Raw genomic sequence first — 19,727 nt, forward strand, 5'->3', positions numbered from 1 at the left:
AGATAATTAGGCCATGAGGGTAGAGCCCTCATAAATGGAATAAGTGCCCTTATAAGAAGAGGGCAGAGAAGTGTGTAGCTCTCATTTCACCAGCGAATATAGGGAGAAGTTGGCCGTCTTCAACCCAGAAGAGAGTTCTCACAGCACCTGCTGGGACTCTGATAGTGGACTTGCAGCCTCCACAACTGTGAGAAATATGCTCCTGTTTTAAAGCCAACCAGTCTATAGTACCATGTTGTAGCAGTTTAAACTGACTAAAATATTCCTTTTTTGCATAGTCAGTCTAGCTAAAGTTTTATCATTTTAAAAAATATTTTTCAAAGTCAATGCTTGGTTTTATTAATTTTCTCTATTTTATGTTCTATTTTATTTTCACTCTGTTCCTTTATTAAATATTCTTGATACAATGTTTGGATATAATTTGTTCTTCCATTTCTAGTTTCTTAATATAGAGCTTAGATTATTTATCTGAGACCTTTCTTTGTGTGTGTATGTGTGTGTGTGTGTAAAGCTATAAATATTCTTCTGAACATTGCTTCAGCTACAAACCATAATTTTATGTTGTTTTAGTTTCATTCAGTTAAAATTCCTTTCTAATTGTTTCTTTGGTATCTTCATTTATCTTTTTCTTACTTAGAAATGAGTTGTGTTATTTCCAAAACTTTGGAAATTCCCAAATTTTTTTTCTCTTGTTGATTTCAAATGTATTCCGTTTTGTTTAGAGAACATACTTTGCATGATTCCAATTCTTTCAAATTTATTTATAATTTTTTTGTAGAACATCACATGGTTCCTCTTACCCAAAGTTACAGCAGTTTTTCATAAATAAACATTTCTGAATGTGTTACTTTGATTTAGAAAATTTCCAGAGCTCTGAAATGATTGTTTTTGACAATTGATTTAGTTCCCACTTGCTTTTGGGGGAGAGGGTTTGCCTATCTTATTACTCTGCAATAGCCAGAAGTCCAACCTCAATTAAATTATGTAATTTAAAATTTTATAGGGCCTTGATGTTTGACTGGCATTTGATTTTTCCCGGTAGGTGGTAAGCTCTTTAGATTCATGTTCATCTTTGTGTTTTACATGGCACCTATCACAGGGTTCGCAAATTCCTTAACTTCAGTGATTGGCTTTCCAATGCACTTTTCCATTAGAAAACTCATTGAATGACTGAACAGATTCATACAAAATGTCAATTTTAAAAAGATCTCATATTGTCATTCTTTCGTTCATTGATCAAAAAAGGAATTTCCACCATTTAACATGCATCGATTAGAAAGTAATAATTTGCTAAGAGGTTTATCAAAACACTTGTTTTAATGCTAGAAAACTGTTGAGTGAAGATCAGCACAGCAATCTCAGTATTCACTGAATCAAGTTTAAAGGGATATTACCAATTTCTGCTGGGAGCATTTTAACAACAGGCAATAGCTTTAATAGTAGCGAATTTAAATCTGATACTACTTTTTACAGTATATGTTTTAGGATAATGGTTCATAAAGCACAGAGCCTAGAGGACCAATTTCCAAGCCAAAGTGGGAGGTGGGGCTCACTAGGGCTGTATTATTGTTTACTTTTATATTTGAGTCTGAGTTATTACTTTCAGATGTTTGTAAGAGCCACCTTTGCTTCTCTCACTCAGGCTATTTACAAAAGTTTCCCTGTACAGTTTTATCTAATCTCCAGTAATATATATGCTGAATTCTTTAATCTTTTTGACTTTTTCATGATAAAAAGTCACACACTTTAATTCCATTTTCAGCAAAAAAATAATTCAATTAAAGTTGTATACAAAAATTATTCAGAGAAAAGTATTCAGAGAAAAATTGCCTTTAATTTTAACCTCATTTTCCCTAATGACACTGGTTAAAATAAAATAGGGTGAAATCAAGCTAATTAAGTACATACATAAATAAAATCATGACTGTTCTTGAGACTCTTGGTCAGATAGCAGATCTACTGGTCTTACAGTTAGTAACCATGCTCCTTAGGGTGACAGATGGAAACAGTCCCTCATTTAGTCTAGCCAAAATTTCCATAGTAAATTAATTTGCAGACTTTCTTTGTAAAATAGTGTTGGAGAATGTATGAGTGACCTTATATAAGTCCATTATGTTTTATTATGTTTACAGAAACAATAAAGATGTAGTACTAAACAAAGATAAAAGCAGAGGAGTTGTATTACTTTTAAAATAATATTGGCTGGGCGTGGTGGCTTGCACATCTGTTAGCTCAACACTTTGGGAGGCCAGGAGTTTGACATTAGCCTGAACAACATAGTGAGATCCCGTATCTATTGAAAAAAAAATTAGCTTTGCCTAGTAGTGCATGCCTATTGTCCTAACTGCTGGAGAGGCTGAGGCAGATGGGATTGCTTGAGCCCAGAATTTGGAGATTGCAGAGAGCTATGATTGCACCACTGCACTGCAGCCTGGATGATGGGGCAAGACCCTGTCTCTAAAATAAATAAGCCTGGCACTGTGGCTCACATCTGTAATCCCAGCACTTTGGGAGGCCAAGGCGGTCAATCAACTGAGGTCAGGAGTTCAAGAGCAGTCTGGCCAAAATGGCTAAATCTCACCTCTACTAAAAATACAAAAATTAGCCAGGTGTGGTGGCACGCACCTGTAATCCCAGCTACTCGGGAGTCTGAGGCATGAGAATCACTTGAACCTGGGAGGCGGAGGCTGCAGTGAGCTGAGATTGCTCCACTGCACTCCAGGCCTGGGTGACAGAGCAAGACTGTCTCAAAAAAAAAAAAATATATATATATATATACACAAAAAATATATATATATATTTATTTATATTTAATTACCTAATTAATTAAATAAAATATTATTGATGAGCATTATGTTATTAATTTCCATTTATAGTCTTGCTTATTAAAATTATTTAGAATAGTTCTCTTCACAATTCCCATTTTGCCCTTTGTTTTGAGGTGATGTAAACAATATCTCTACTTACATAGTTTTTAACTCTTATGTTATCTGACTGGTTCTCCAGCTAATACCAATAGTTTTAAAACTATTTCTCTAATGTCTTCATCACACATGCCAGTTGTTACCATAATCCCAGAGACGCAGAGAATCAGCTGTAAATGGTAAGAATGATCTTACAAAGTGAGGATTTAAACTTTTCATAGCTTGGGGGGTTATTTCTCAAACTTCCACCCTATTCCTGGGATATGGCCTTCTTCTGCCTGTGATATCTTTGTACCAAATCACATTACTTCCATGGGCACATTTCTCAAAAACCAGAAAGAAGTGCACAGATTCTGGCCTTCTTCACCTCATTTCTTCCAAAACTATTGGTTCAAAATCTCTTCTCTGATTATAGTTCTTGGGAGAAAATTTTCATCTTCCTTTACTAAATTCAGCTCTCAGTTTTTTTGTTTTGTTTTGTTTTTCCTTTTCAAAATAATGAAAACATCTACAAACATTTTCAAGTCACCATTTGTACCAGTTGTGCATATGATAAAAATCCCCAGGTTTTTAAAAAGTTAAATAAAAATAAACTCACTCACACTAAAATTGGTAATTTGGAGTTTTATTGATTGAATAGGGATTATTTTAGACGTGGATGATGAATACAAGCACACCAAAATTCCAAGGATTGCTATTAGTAATGTAGTTCATATTTTTGAAAAATCTGAATTTTATATATATTTAAATGCTTGCTTTCTCTTCCTGTATTCCCTCCATGACATTAATAAAGCATTAAAATGAAAAATGCCTTTTATTTAGATTACCATTCAAATTTGTATCTAGTTCTGTCTTCCATTCACATTTTTCTGTAAAACTCATGAAACTTTCTTAGCCAGAATCTCACAGCAGTTTTAGCAACTTTTCTAAAAAACAAAACAAATAAATAGACAAACAATAAAACTTCACAAATTTTAATGGGGCCATACAAACTCTAAAAGTTGAAAAGACATTTACACTATCTAGTCTATTATCTAGTTTTTAAAATCTGCCAGAGGTTACATGTTTTGCTCTAAGTCACACTGCTGGCTAAATTAGAAACACAGCTAGAATTCTGGCATTCTGACCGGGAATCCAGGGCTCCTTCCGACTGAATTTGCGATTCTGGCTTTGAGTCCAAAAAAGACTAAGTGATATCCTGGAAATATATCAGATCTGCAGAAATGTGCGTGACTTCAATGAAAATATTTGTTCAGGCTGTGCAGGGTGGCTCACGACTATAATCCCAGCACTTAAGGAGGCAGAAGCAGGAGGATAGCTTGAGCCCAGGAGTTAGAGACTAGCCTGGGCAACATAGCAAGACCCCAGTCTCCACACAAAGGAAAGCAAAAACAAAACAATAAAATATTTGTTCAGAGGGCAAGGAGCAAAAGATATTGGTGAACTCCTTTCCTTTGGAAATAACATATTAAGTATCTTGTATATTTTCACCCAGCATTGGTATGTCATGACTGATCTGGTGCTAAATAAGTTAGATTGGTGCTAAGATGCACACAGCGAAGCTTAAAGAAAACATGAAAAGGACACCAGGTCTTTCCAGGCAAGGAAGCTCCATTTCGTCCATGAATGGCGCTTTGAGCCTCTAGATACATTCATCTCTCTCATTGCTTTAGCTACAAAAGGTCTGTTATTGGAGGATTGTCCCAACAAGTGTAAGGCACTGTTTAATGAAGGAGAACAGGAACAGCTTGATCGCATTCCTCTGCCACTAACACTTTGCTCTGGTTATCTCTGTGGAATTTTTTCCCAAGAAATCCTTTGGCTGAATGTGGAGGAACAGAGGGGAAGGACTTGGGGCTGTTGCGGCAGAGGAGCCCCGCCTCTGCAGGTTTCGCCCACACTATGGAGATGCTGTGCAGCCAGGGGTGAGGGTGTCCTGGCTTCCACGCCCACCACCATATTCCCCTGTCCCTTGCAACCTGGTCTTCCTGCTGTGGCTACTAACATCTGTTGCCTCCCCGCTCATCGCTGCTCCTCACACACGTGAGGTTTTGAAAGTTATCATGCTGGATATTGTTAAGTTGATCCTTCCAAGAGCAGCTGCTGCGCTACCATTTATAAAAGGCCAGGAAGACTCCGGCTCCCTTTGTCCAGCACATTCTGATTGTGGTCAATCCCAACAGAAACACACGTAGTGAAATGAAGGCCAGGTATGTGGGTCTTTTCCTACTCTGCAAAATGGATTCATTGTTCTGTGGAATTTGAGCCTGACCAGGACAGCAGGACTTAGAAGCCCCAGGACTGAAAATAAACTCCACAGTCTTTCAGATTCACAGGGGTCAGGACAGGAGGAGACCTAAAAGAATCTCATGTTCCAAAGACAAACTCTACTGCCACCAAACACCCACATTCTCGGAAGTCGAGAGTATTTGGACGTCTCCCAGTGCCAGACTTGCTTGCATTTCACATCTGGGCGTGGTGTTGCCCCAGGGCTAAGATAAACTCATGGTGGGGAAGTCCTGGGACACCGAAGTGTTCAAGAAATATCTTTTCTCATTCAGGAATTATTCCCCTATCAAATCCCGGAAATTATCTTGGGAGTCAGACAGAAATTTAAGTCCCATCATCACGACTGCCTTCACAACCACCACTGCCATAACCGGTCATCCAAATGACTTGCCCAAGGCCACACAGCTGAGACATTCCAGGCCAGGACAACCATGCAGGCCCCTGACTCTGGGCCCTGTGCTCCCTCCTCTTCACATCATAAGTTAAAGGGACATTTGTTATTTTTAGATGATCCAAGGGCGGATGTGTAGGAAGATAGTTGAGAAAATATGCATTAGGCCAAATTTTATAAGTATAAATTGATTAAATAATATAATAAAAATTTAAATATATATTCAGAGATATATATGAGAAAGAGAAACAGAGATGATAGAAATGATGAAGACAGAGACAAGGTAATATGACTCTAGGAGACCAGGGAAGGTCACAGATCTCAAAACATGACCTCTCAAACTGCTGGCTGCAGGTTGTAATTCAATTATTCATTCAGCAAGAATGTATTTATCAAGTCCTTAAGATTAAAGTGATAAACATGATTCAGTTCCAGCCCTGGAGAAGTTCAACATTTGGAAGGAGCAGAGGCCAGTATTAAGTATCGTGGACGCCTAGAGGAGAAAGAGATGCCTTCTATTTTGGGCATAGACATTGGTGAAAATCCCAACGTTGTCAGTAAAATGTATCATTTTTAAATGTGGTCAATCATTCATCTCTACATATGGCAATGAAGGACAAAGACTCTGGATGAAGTATAGCAGGAGAAACTATTATAATAGAGCCTTCAAGAAGGAATAAAACTTGGGATATGGGAAAAGATAACATGAGCATAGGAGAGAAAGTGCTGGCTCTCAAAGCAAATTTTATTCATTTGTATGAAGGTCTGACAGGGACGATGAAGATGAGTCATGAAGATAAGGGTGAGTCACCAAGTTTTCAAAGATAACTTTGAAACACATCTCAAGTTTTATAGAAAAACCATACTCTAGTGCAATAATGGAGTCAATAGGTCCGTGGTTCAGCACGGCAGGTCTAAGAGCATACTTAATGTATTCATTAAGTAAACATTTATTGAATAGATCTGATATATCAAGAACATGACCAGCATGAATGTAAAGGGATGAACAAGACATAATAACTGTACTTACGAGATTCAATGTGTGGTGGCCAAGCCAATAGTCTAGGAGCTAAAACTAACCTTTGTTCAATCTAGGACTCCAGGACCAGATGCCCATCATGGAAAGCAGTTGTGTTTGCCTTCCCACAGTGAAATGCAGTCGTACATACAGGACACGGTTCATGTCTCCTAAAGTGGTGATAGATGAAGACTAAGGTTTCTCTGTCTCCATGTTAATGCAGCTTCCTGTTAGGCATCTATCACTGTCAGCATCAATTGAATTTTTTCTGAACTTGCCATGTATCCATCAATACTTCTGAGCATTGCCTGCCACTGCCTACTCTTCTTTCACCATTATGTTTCATTATTATGCCCTACCTCCTACTACCTAAAATCCCCTGAGACTTGCTTTCTCTATTTATTGCAACAATGTCACTGCCACCGCCCAAGTCCAGGCCCTAGTCATATGGCTCACACATTATCAGCCACAGCCTTCTAGCTTCCCCCCTCCCTCTGAGTCTCATATCGCCAAATATATCCGAGAAACCGTTGCATAAATGATCTTTCTAAACAGCATACCTAATCGTGTTTCAGCCCTGATGTAAATTCACCAGAGACCTCTTCTTCTCCTGTCTCCTCTCATACACCCTAGCTTGAGTGTCCCGTGCATACTCTCCATCCTAGCGCATGGCTTTGTGGACAGACTCTACTCTGGTCTCATCACCTCCATGCACCATTCTCTCCAGTTTTGCTTCAATATTTGCTGTTCCTTGCTCATTGGCCTTTATACAGGCCATTTACACAACTAGAATGCCCTTTCTTCTCCTTCATCCAGCAGCTGACACCTACTTCTACATCAAATCTAAGAACAGCTCACTTCTTTCAGAAGTTTTTCCCCTACTGGCTAATTTAAATGATTACAGGCTTACATGATATCCAAGTGGATAAGGTTATTATAAGTTTTCCTCACTGCTTTGTATTTACTACTATATTTCTCTTGCTTCCCACTAAATAGTCAAAAAGTAGTTGATAGAGGGAATAAAGGGTAAACAAATGAATGAGAATCTTGTCATCTCTCCTCCCTTGTTTTGCTTTAATTTATTTTCAAATTGGAGAAGGGAAAAAAATGATTCCTTAAAAACAAACCAAAAAATGCCCTTAAAAATGAGCAGAGAAATTCTACCCCTCGAATCCCACCCTACTCTAGAAAGCTGAGAAAATGTAAGTATTCATTGTTTGGAGGAATATTCTCTTCCTTTTCCTGTCTCCAGTGGCTCCTTTTCCTGAAGAAGGTCAATGGACCGCATGGGGCCATTCAAAGCCAGCCAAGGTCACATGGATGGGGTTTGCTGGCTTCATCTCAGAGGATCTCCGGTTGAGTTGAATAAAGTTGCAACTTTATACATTTGGCTCATGCAAAGTCTTTTTAAAATAAGACTCTTCCGTCTGAATTTCAAAACTTATGCATATAGGACTTCCCCATTCCCTAAAGACTCTTATTTCTAGCTGAGTTCCAACATCACTTGTGCTCACAGGATGCATAAAACAAATTATCCTTCTGGTCCACACCCTGAATTTCACAGAATTAGACATTTTTCCTGTCTCCTAGGAAGATGCAAAATTTATTACATCCAGTTCTCAGAAATACATACAGTTAAGCAAGTCATTTTCTACTTTGTATCATTCTAATTCCTACTGGTACTTCTTGAAGCCTCCAATGAGGCAAATCTTCATAATAACTTTAATAAAATCTTACTACCCCATATTTTCCTCATGTTACTGAGCCATGATAAACTGCAATGTAACTGAGTGAAATGGAGAGTCGGTTGAGGTGGGCATGGTAGGGAAGCATCAATGTGCTTTCTGTGCTCTCTTGTTCAATTATCCTGCAGGGGAATTCTCTAATCACGGCATATTCAGCTTAAATAATAGAAAAATGGAAAACTTTACCTAGAGAGGGTGAATGAATCATCTCATACAATAATTTTGCTTTATAAATGAAAAAAACCAAACAGAGAAAGTAATTTGTCTGTGACTACAGTCACTGGCAAAGCTAGATGCAGGATCTTGACTATAAGTATTAATATCACTAATTTGAGAGGTCCAGGAAGATCCTAACATCCTGAAAAAAATGTTCTGGGAGATATGTATGCATAGTAAGGATTTTGGCTTCATCCACTTCAAAAAGCTCAAGACAGTAAAAAATGTTGAGAGTTATATTCAAAGATCCTGTAAGCTCAAGGAGTCTCTTATTCTACAAAACATTCTTTGCACCTGTGTTATCTCTAGTATAAGTTCAGAAGAAGAAAAAAAATAAAATTTTCCTTTTTTCCCCCAAACACAAGTCTTATTTCAATTGAATTTCTTTCTTCCTTAGAACTTATAGATAAGCTTTCGCACAACAAAATAGTTCAAGGAACTTTAAGTTTTTCAATAGATTCACAAGTAGGTTTTATTTCTACCTTCCTTTAAGAAAATACGTAGCAGTATTCAAATCTTTGTGACCATCAAATTTTACCATATTGGGAAATTTTTGTCTAACAGTAACTCTATTAAGTGCATTGCCCAGAAGACCACAAAATTCCTAATATACCAGTCCAGATAGACTCATAGCATTCATAGCATTATAGATGAAGCTGAGAGGACCTCAATTCCCATCTAGTGAAAGTCTCCACTGTTAGAAATAACAACGACTTCCAAAGGGGAGTGACTTGGAGAAGAGTATATTGTAGCTAGTGGCCAAGGAGCCCAGGACTCAAAAAAAAAAAAAAAAAAAGAGGCCAGGTGGGGGCATTATATGAGTTTTGGGACTCATGATGTTAATGTTTCTTGGTACTCCTTCAACATTGGTAAAACATACAGTAGGCATTAGGTGAGGTTCAGGCATGGACCATGATATCATGGATGGAGAGACGAACAAAGAACTGTTCCTCTCCTTGGACTCATAAATGAATGAGAGAAAATAGGTTTCTTCTAGAATATCTGTTGACATATGAAGTGTCTCAATTTTCAATATGTGTCTCTACAATGACCCAGATGTTCAGAACAACTTTCATTAAACCCTGCTAACTCAGATTCAGTTTGCCCCCAGAGACCATGATAAAGATGAAGACGATGGTTGAGTATATATTATTGGTAACAAGAAACAGTATTTTTATACACTGAAGTCACCTAACATCTCACTTTTTTTATCTTTATAGGTCAAAAGTGCTTTCATCCAGTGGAAATAATGACTTCATATTGCAGAAAAAAGGAAAGATGACATTTGGTTTGCTTTATTAAAGACTTAGTCTATTAATTATAAATGAACCTTTGTACACGGTCACTGAGAGGCAAAGTGTAATGTGACTTTTATATCCAAGAAAGCATGAAAACATCAACATGACTGTTGGCCCTGTGAGATGGAGGTCTCAAATCTGTAGTCTGGTTAACCCTCTTCCTTTAATGTTGCTTTAATGTTTTCTCTTTATTTATTACTTACGAAGCCTCTTGCACACCAGGTAGTCTGCAGAGGCTAGAAAATCAGAGATGAATAAAACTTGATGCATCTCTTCAAAGTGCACAGAGAAGGCTGGAACCAGTGGTGAATCTCTGCACAATGAAGAGGGAGGTGGTCCTACCTGGGAGTGTGCTGGGGAAGTTCTGTGCATGAACGTGTGAGGGGTTCTGTAAGAATCACGACCTGCTCACCAAATCCTACCACATCCTGTAGCTCAGGTGAATTCTCCAAATGTATCTAGGATACCTGGATGATATTGAGGAAAATTATAAAAGAATGCTGGAAAGCAATTATATATGCAATTGTGTGCTACTCAGATACCTTCTTACATTAGACTCTGGAGTAAATTAACCAGGGGCAGTTTGCAGAACCCCTGATTTGAGATAAAATGTTGTAGCCACTAGCACTGCCCCTCATGCCCCAATTGTGAAAACTTCTCTCATGTTGCAGAATATGGGAGAGCAGTGTCTGATGGCAATATGCTATAGGAAGTCAAGCAGGCTGGTATGGTTATAACCAGAAGCCAGGTCACACACAACCAGGTGGTGAATACTCATCAAAACAGGGACAACCATGGCTTGACACTAAGGAGCCTCTGCGTGGAATAAGAGTAATCATTGCAATCTTACCAAGTTCAGAGGTCAGCACACAATGATCTTGATTTCAGCTGGAGCTATACATCATTCAACCAGCCACTGATCATGCCTCATTTTATCAATGCTGAGAGCAAAGAAATCCTGCCCATCATAAAAGACAAGGCCCTATCTCAAGATTTTAAAATCTAGCTTGGATACCAATCTAGGGAAAAAGTAGTATCTCCCAAACATCCTTTCCCCTTCCTTGAAATCTCTCTTGTTCCTCTTCTGATTCTTGTTTCTTTCTGCCTTTCTATTCTAATGATTTTCCCTAATTTTACACCCAGGAATAATTATTATATTAATAGTTTCTATTATAATAAAAGCTAACATTTTTCTAAGTGCTTACTTTGCACCAGACTCTTTCTGAAAAGCTTTGAGTATATTGGTCCATTTAATCCCCATAATAAAGTTAGAAACTATTTTAACCAGTCATATATTTTACTTCCAATATGAATCATTCAGAAGTGAAATGACTTGCCGAAAGCCACATAGTGATTAAGCAGGGGAGCTGGCCTTCAGATCCTGCAACCTCACCTTAGAGCTTGATCCCATAAGGATTGCTGTCCTCTCTGCTCACTGCCTTGTCCTCACAGCCCAATTTCGTCACACGTGTGTTACAGCTGACTCCAGTAGGAAATCCAGCTTCTCTTTGGCCCATATGATGTTTAAAACACCTCTTAAAGGTTTTGCCTTTTGTGTGAGTCCTGTCATTTTTGATGGTCCCAGGAATGGCCAGTATGACTCTCCACTCTGCTTGGCTCAAGGTTGATTTTTCATGACTCAACATGGAATCACCAATAATGTCTTTGTGAACTGTCCATAATAAAAATTAGGAGGGTCTTTAGAAAGATGTGGCTTTTATTCGGTTTAAGAATGACAAAATATTAAAATCAAACCTAAATTACTGTTCATGTTATAATTTAAATTTTGGGAGATGTGGTAGGGGCTCCACCATCTAATCTAAACTATTTCTCTCCAATTGAAAGAGGAAACTTTTTGCAATCCCAAATGGCTAATTTCATGATACTACAGAGAGCCTTACGCCTTCTTTTTTTTTATTTTTTGAGATGGAGTCTTGCTCTGTCACCCAGACTAGAGTGCAGTGATCTCGGCTCACTGCAACGTCTGCATCCCGGGTTCAAGTGATTCTCCTGCCTCAGCCTCCCGAGTAGCTGGGATTACAGGCGTGCACCACTACTCCTGGCTAATTTTTATATTTTTAGTGGATACGGGATTTCGCCATGTTGGCCAGGCTGGTCTCGAACTCCTGACCTCGTGATCCACCCACCTCGGCCTCCCAAAGTTCTGGGATTACAGGCGTGAGCCTACACCTTCTTTTTATGGATAGACACACAGTAGTGACAATGATGCTGAAAGACTTAGGTCCATCTGAGTTTCAAACACATGGCCAACTAAAATGGGAGAAAACATTTTCTGGGTCCACCTACCCCAGGAAGGGGGCTCATGAATGTGAGAAATGTTTCCGAGAAAATTTGCTAATCAGCAAAGCAACAAAATAGTAGGTGGCCAAGGTCTCTGGCAACAAGCCAAATCCCTGGAAAGAATCATTCACACTTAACGCTGGAGAGGTCATCAAGTCCAACCTTCCAAATTTGCACCCTCTTACTCACTATGATCATTTCCTCCTGGATCTTAGGAATCTTCTTCTCTAGCTTCAGCTTGAAAAAACAATAGCAGTGAGATGTTGACCAACTCCTATGCCTACCTGCTCTCTTTGTGCCTTTAGTTGTTGAAGTATTTATCCATCAATAACTACATATAATAGGTGATATATAGATGAAATCCGACTCTCTAAGGATTCCATCTGCTTGTGATGATGGGTACATCACACCTCCCTGTATTTTCTGAAAGACAGCCATTCACTTTGTCAAACAGTCCTTCCTACCATGTTATGTCTAAAAGGATCTCACCAGGGCTGCTATGCTGTCATCTTTAACTTCATAAGCTCTTCTGTTATGCATCTTCTACCAGTTTGTAAGGCCTCTGGAGACAAATAGCAGACCCTCGGTTTCTTTCTTTCTGCAGTGCCCAGCAAAAAGTTTGCCTCGACAGATTTGTCTTAAAACCAACACGGTAGAGTAAGAAGTTCCCTATCTCAAGATCTAGATGCTAATTCTGACTCTAGCTCTGGACGGATAGCTATGAGTAAGTCTCTTGCATTTCTTGACTTTGTATAATATTTCAAAGACTAGAAAAGCAATGAAGATTGGAAAAGCAAGAGACTTACCCACAGATTTTAATGGTAGAGAAGGAGATGATGAAGACAGTTATGTTAAATGTTCTCTGTGAACAAATTTCAGGGTCATTGAAGTCGGTAGATGTGAAGTCTGGTTTTGAATCTTACATCTGCAACTTACTGACTGCAAATAAAATGACAATCTCCCTGAATCTCATTTTCCTCAGTTTTAAAATCAAAGTATTTGTAGCGTTTATGACACGAGATTGTTTTGAAGATTAATTACATGAGGTAACATATATAATGGGCTTAGCATAATACCTGGCATATAGTAAAATGTACGATAAATGTTAGCTATTTTAAGACCTTTAAGATGTGGAGGCTAAGAAGCATTCTCGTGAACAGTTCTTGCCAGATGGTTTCCTAACTCTGGGTTTGGCTGTTTCTTGGGAATGTGTTCGGTGAAAAAAAAAATTCAACAAATCAGTTAACAAACATTCACCAATACTTTCTACACTCAACAGAATGCTTCAGGCACTGTGCATGATCCAACAAGAATAAGACGTCCTCTCCCTGGAAGAGATAATTTAATTAAGAAGATAAAGCAACACATGAAAACAAAACTAAAAATTCAAAGTAATAATGGATTCTCAATGGGTAATAGAAGCTCTGTTTCCTAAAGGACCACATGCTCTATTTCCTAAAGGAGCACACTCTTTCCAGCCCAGATTGTTAGGAAGAGCTCCCTAGGGGAGGGGAGGTTTAAGTTGACATTATTTCCACCTCCACAGTAATAAAACATTGTCTTCTCAATTCCACCAAAATAAAATCAAAATAAAGACAATACAAGCTCCTTCTTCTGCATGTCTTCTCTTAGTAAATAGCATCGTCACTTACCTAGAATTCCAAGGAGAAGGGCTTCCCAAAACCCTCTTTCCCTCAACTACCATGTCTATTTGATCATGAACATCTTCAGCACCTAGAGCTGAAAATACTCAAATCTGGGTCCTTCTTCTGAAATCCACTGTGCCAATTGAGGTTCCATTGCTACTGGGTCTCTGATATTTCTTCTTCATCATTCCCTTTCTTTTACTTCCACGTCTCCCCAGTCCATTTGTTCAGGTGATGACCATTGTGGTCTTTTCCCCAAGCAATGAAGGCTACCGGACAATGACTGTTGTGCCTGCCTCTTGGCATCTGGAGGATGGATGGTTTTATCCCAGTCATACCACAGCTGTGAACTGTCCTCTGATTATCACACTCTTTCTAATCTCCATGGTTTCTCACACCAGGAAGCCCTTTTCTCCTATTTCTCCGTTAAGAACACCCACCATCCTGTATCTTAAAAGACACGTAAGAGGTATCGCATCCTTCAGAATTCCATTCAGTGTTTCCCCTTCCAGGAACCCTGTGCCGACACCTTCCCAGTGTGAATCAGGTACTCCTCCTCTGAGCTAGTCCAGCTCCGTGGGCTGAGCTCAGGGATTCCTCCTAATTATACTGAAATCATCTATGTCTATCTGACTTGTCCACAGATAAAGCTGCTTCTTCTTTTTTTTTGTTAAAGGAAAAAAAAGAAGACAAATCATGGTTCATCTATTTCTGTGTCTCTTGTGCAGAGCATAACACAGTCTTGAGAAATATTGGTTGAAATTGAGTGAACGTACCTATGTGACTTTGAAAGATAAATAAAATTTGATTAAATTTGCCAAATACAAGAAGTCTCTACAAGAAAAAGGCGTGGTAAAGATGCAAAGATGGCTAGATGTCTCCAGTGATATTAAGCAATATCTGTCCCAAAATAGAGAGCCTCATCAGCCAAGTGATTTGCCTTCAAAACTGTAAATATCAAGAAATGCTGAACCTAGGTCTCCCTGCTTTGCTTAACTGAGAGTAAAGTTGCTTATCTTTTTTATTATTAATCCGTGTTAATGTTCTTCTCTTCCACCTCAGCCCCTCACAGCTCCTCTAAAAGCCTAGATCTTGGTGTGGAGTGCCTGATATATATAGCGGCCCCTTGCACTGTTGATATTATAACGGAGTTGTGGGGGAGTGGGAGGGTGTGCAACAGAATGCAGCAATGATTTGAACATCCCTTTATCCTTTTCCATCCCATAAAGAACATTTTTCTGTATACAAATAGGATAATCCTATCTACTGAGCAAAGCGGAAGCATTTTCAATGCTGCACAAATTAAGAAAGAGAATCCTTTGAAAGAAGTCTGTTTTTCAGGGTAAAAGTAAGACAACCAGCTACTGCCCAGGAAAAAAATATATATCTGTAGTAGTTTTTAATATTGGTTTGATGAGATCTAGGTTATAAACAGGTCTGGTGCCATGTAATTTGCAACATAATTTCACTGTCTGTTTATCTATCCATCCGTCCACCCATTCATATGTATATAACATAGGCAGGAAATCTGGTGTCTGTTGCTAGTTCATAAATCAGTGTCTGCTCTCAACAACATCTGAATACAAATGTGATTAAATTTGATACCATGCCCATTTTTCATTTATCAGATTTTAGAATGTGATGCCGTGGCAGCTGTCCTATGGTAATGTGCTTTGCATTTAACCCCCTCAGTTCCAACTTCTTTCAACATATGAAGCCCTTGCAGAGACATTTAGAAATTCACAGAACAAGACACCTACTCTGCCTATCACAGAGAAAGTTTTCCTCAGCATATCAAGGAATGAAGAGAGGAGAAAGAGCTGGAAATAACATTAGAAAATTGAAGGAAACCTCAGAATTGCTGTGTTTCTCACCTGCAGATGACCTTAGAGATGGTCTAGCCCTGTGCTTCACAAAGTTTTCTGTCTACACATCACATGGGGCTCTTGTTAAAGAGCAGATGTGGGTTCAGTAGGTCTGGACTGGGCCTGGGATTCTGCATTTTAATCCAGTTAATCTAGTTGATCTCCTATTTCCTAAATTTAATAATCATCTGATTGACTGATGTACTTAAGTGTCCTCCCCAGCATCATGACTCAGATTTTCCTGGAAAACAGGCCTTGAGAACAAGGAAGGGTACCTGGAACTTTTAACAACCAACTCACACAACTGACCAAGTCTGGGAAACATTGAAAACTGAGACCAAAAGGAAAAGTGAGTTGCTAAAGTTGAAACTGGAACACAGAATCTCAAGCAAGTGCTTTTGCTGCCGCACTAGTCTCAGTGGAAATGAGACAACTAGAATAGAGGTTGGAGAACAATTCACAATACTCACAACAAGTTCCAGAAAGTGGACTCTAACAGAAGGGATTATTTAGAGTTAGTACTGGAGAACAGTCCCGGATTAGCAAAACAGGTCCTAGAAAACAACATACCCAGATGTTTTGTGAGGCATACAAACCAGGTCAGACTAAAACACCGGCCATAAGGTATCTTTTCTGACAACCTAGCTGCTACTGAGGAAGCCCGTTTTCCTTGTCTTTCCCTTCATTTGCCTTCTAAGACCCTATTTACAAAAATATCAACTCCTTCTTCTGGAAGCTGTATTCTATAGAAAAGAGCCCCTTAGTGGCTTCCCAAGATCCACCATAGCTTCCCAAAAGCTTCCTGATGTTACCAACATGGACAAGCATATTTTCACTCCACCCATGATTTCTAGATCACTCCAGACCTGCGGAAGCATCATGTTCGTACATGGATTGTTTAACAAGGAAGATAATTTTGGAAATGTACCTGCCATTGTTCTTTTCTAGGTCAGTGATGGTCATCCAGGGGAGCTTGGATCGCTGAGGTTTGCAGGTGAACTGTAAACTCCTAAACATCAGTGCATACATTTAGGATGATACTGAGTAAACCAAATAAGCATTGTGTATACCTCAATTTCCTTTTGGGGAAATAGCAAACACATTTACTGCTCACCTTAAAGGATATAATTTTTTTTAAAAAAAATTACAATACTTAAAAAATGTGAAACTACAGAAACAACATACCCAACTTGCAGAACACTTGCTAGGAAATAATAACTAGTTAGACATCAATGTTTTTGTTTTTGTTTTTTTCAAATTGGCTAATGGTATTTATGTACCTTTAGTGGGCTGCAGAAGGCAAAATGTATGCCATGTAATAGGCTTGGACATGTAGCTACCACCTTAGCAAAAGGCTTCTGTTCAAGGTGGTGAGAGTGCCTGGGTCTTCTTTTCACACAAGGACGCCTACAGAGGTAAGCTGCTATGTCTTTCTCCATAACTACTTGGCATATGCATCAAGAGTCTCAGAAACACTCAACGACTGGGGAACTTCTGGAAACCTGGCTTAAAGGAATAATTAGCAATGCACAAAAGAGATCCAAAATACCATCTCATTTACAAAAGAAAACTTTTGCATTACATAAACATCTAAACACAAAGAAATGGCTACATAAAGCATGAGATTCATCTCAGGTAGGGCATCATTTAGATGTAAATGACCATATAACATATAGGATTATGCAGTCATTTAAAAACGTAGTGTGAGAAAATATGGAGTTTCTCACTTTGTTAAGTGGAATAAAAATAAGATCACATAAACATAACCTAAGTACTTAAGTAGTCACACAAAAAGGAAATTAGGATTACATATATAAAATATTTTTTCATCAGTCAAATGGAGAAAATAATACCTACATTCTAGGGCAGTTTTAGGAAGTGTAGGTTAACTAGGTAAAGCACCTAGCACAGTGTTCACTAAGTTATATTACCAAAAATAATCCATGATAATTACACTAACAACCATAATTAACACTTGCCATTGATACTGGAATTGTTTTTTTTTTTTTTTCTGTTACGTAATTTGTTTCTGTTTTCTTCCCTGAGTTTTATATAGTCATAAAATATTGACTTTAGAAACAGAAATGCCACTATTTTTACTTTTAAAAATTACTATGGACAGAACATGTGGGTTCTCTTCACAACTCTCTCTCTACGTTAGCTCTATCCTAAAGAAAGGATCCCTGTCTTGAGCTTAACCGTCAGTTGTCTGGCATTCACGGGGTTAACGCCAACCTCCAGCACCCCCTCCCTGCCCCAAGACAAGCTGTGATCTTCTCACTTTAAGTCTCTCCCCAACCAATCCCCAAACACAAAAGCCCAGAACGAAAGGAGTGGGGGTGGGGCACTCGCTGTGTGGCTTTTCTCTGTTTTTCAACACAAAAACAATGAGAAGAGAAAGCAAAATCTCCTTTTGAAAAAATAAATGCTAAATGCTAGGCTTTTTCTCCTCTCCCCAAGTAGCTGGCCTTATTAAGTAGGGATTCATCAATGTTTTTTGTTGTCTCAAGTAGGATACTATTTATTGGGTGCACAAAAGCAGATAAAGCCACAAATGAGTTGCCTGGTCACTCTTGCCAACAGGAAGATGTACAATAACATGCAAGAGACATCCTCCTCTCCTGTTCACTGAATGCATTTCAAAGGGCCTTAAATCTTTGTGTCACAGGGATCAGCTTATGGTTAAGCAGATCATAGTATGCAAGGTGCTGGGAGAAGGTTGACTGTCAGATGGTGGTTGGTTTCTCTCTCTCTTTTCTCTTCCTCCCTTCTCACTTTCTCTCTTCCCTTCTCCCACTTTCTTTCTCACAAGTCCCTGGCTCAGTCTCCTGTGGCCCTCTCTGTGAGCCACCAGACTCTGGCCTGCACAGATGAATCTCATTGAGTTCATCTATATTTTCAGCCTTGTGAAAAAAAGAATCTGTGAGAGCTACCTCACCTTCAAGCTTCTATAGAAAGAGGATTTAAATTTCTATTCAAAACAGAGCTTGTTATAATTGAGAACAAGATTCTCCTCCCTCAGGCACTTTGAGTCAATTAATTGGCTTTTTTGAAGTGTTAATAGGGAAAAAATTTTTGACCTTTTCCAGGGCTTTTTCATGGAGCTATTCAAGAAAATTGTTGGGCTATTAACCAAACCAATTCTGGGGCCACAGAGCCCCCAGGAGCTGAGTACTCTTGGGGATGATTGAAATACAAAACATGGTTAATTCATTCATCATATCAGAAAAAGCACCCATATGATTAAGAGATTATTTTTACACTACCCCGTGTGTGTGTGTGTGTGTGCACGCGTGTGTGTGTGTGTGTGAGAAAGAGAGAGAGAGAGAAAGGGAGAGAAAGCAACCATGGCAACATCTTGTAAACTTTAATGCAGCAAGAAGATATCCTTAGAAATAGACTCTCTATATATGATGAATTAAAACAAAAAGAAGGCAGGGTGTGGTGGCTCACACCTGTAATCCCAGCTCTTTGGGAGGCTGAGGCAGGTGCATCATCTGAGGTCAGGAGTTCTAGACCAGCTTGGCCAACATGGTGAAACCCTGTGTCTACATTTACCAAAAATACAAAACAACTAACCAGGTGTGGTGTCACACGCCTGTAGTCCCAGCTACTCTGGAGGCTGAGGCAGGAGAATTGCTTAAACCCAGGAGGAGGAGGTTGCAGTGAGCCGAGATCGTGCCACTTGCCCTCCAGCCTGAGCAACAGAGTGAGACTGCCCACCCCCCAAAAAATAAATAAACAAAGAGATAAATAAAATGAAAAGGAAAAGAAAACTATTGAGAAAATAAACTCAAGAGAAGAGTGCTCAAGAACTGAGATCCAGTAGATACAACTCTGGTTTAAGGTTTTTCCAGACAGCCAAGAGTTCCCAACATCTCTAAAGTCAAGGTAGGTATAGTTGGTAAATTTATGTCAGTAGATACAATCTGTGGAATATTAGCCTCAGCTGTGAAAAAGCTGAAAAAATTATTTTCAACTTTTTTATAATCTCCAATTCTCTAGGTACCCATGCAGATCCTAAGAATAATTTT

General features: G+C 38.8%; 1 long non-coding RNA gene across 1 annotated transcript; it reads right to left on the reverse strand.

Annotated features, from left to right (window-relative positions):
* Nucleotides 1-3,723: 3,723 nt before the first annotated feature.
* Nucleotides 3,724-12,576, reverse strand: LOC105486550 (uncharacterized). Its single transcript, XR_011612200.1, has 3 exons — nt 12,467-12,576; nt 11,275-11,553; nt 3,724-3,850 (listed from the first exon to the last, which is right to left on the reverse strand). It is a non-coding gene; the product is annotated as an uncharacterized lncRNA (long non-coding RNA).
* Between the last annotated feature and the right edge of the window lie 7,151 nt (nt 12,577-19,727).

The sequence above is a fragment of the Macaca nemestrina genome, chromosome 13, assembly GCF_043159975.1.
Source record: "Macaca nemestrina isolate mMacNem1 chromosome 13, mMacNem.hap1, whole genome shotgun sequence".
Classification (NCBI taxonomy): Eukaryota; Metazoa; Chordata; class Mammalia; order Primates; family Cercopithecidae; genus Macaca; species Macaca nemestrina.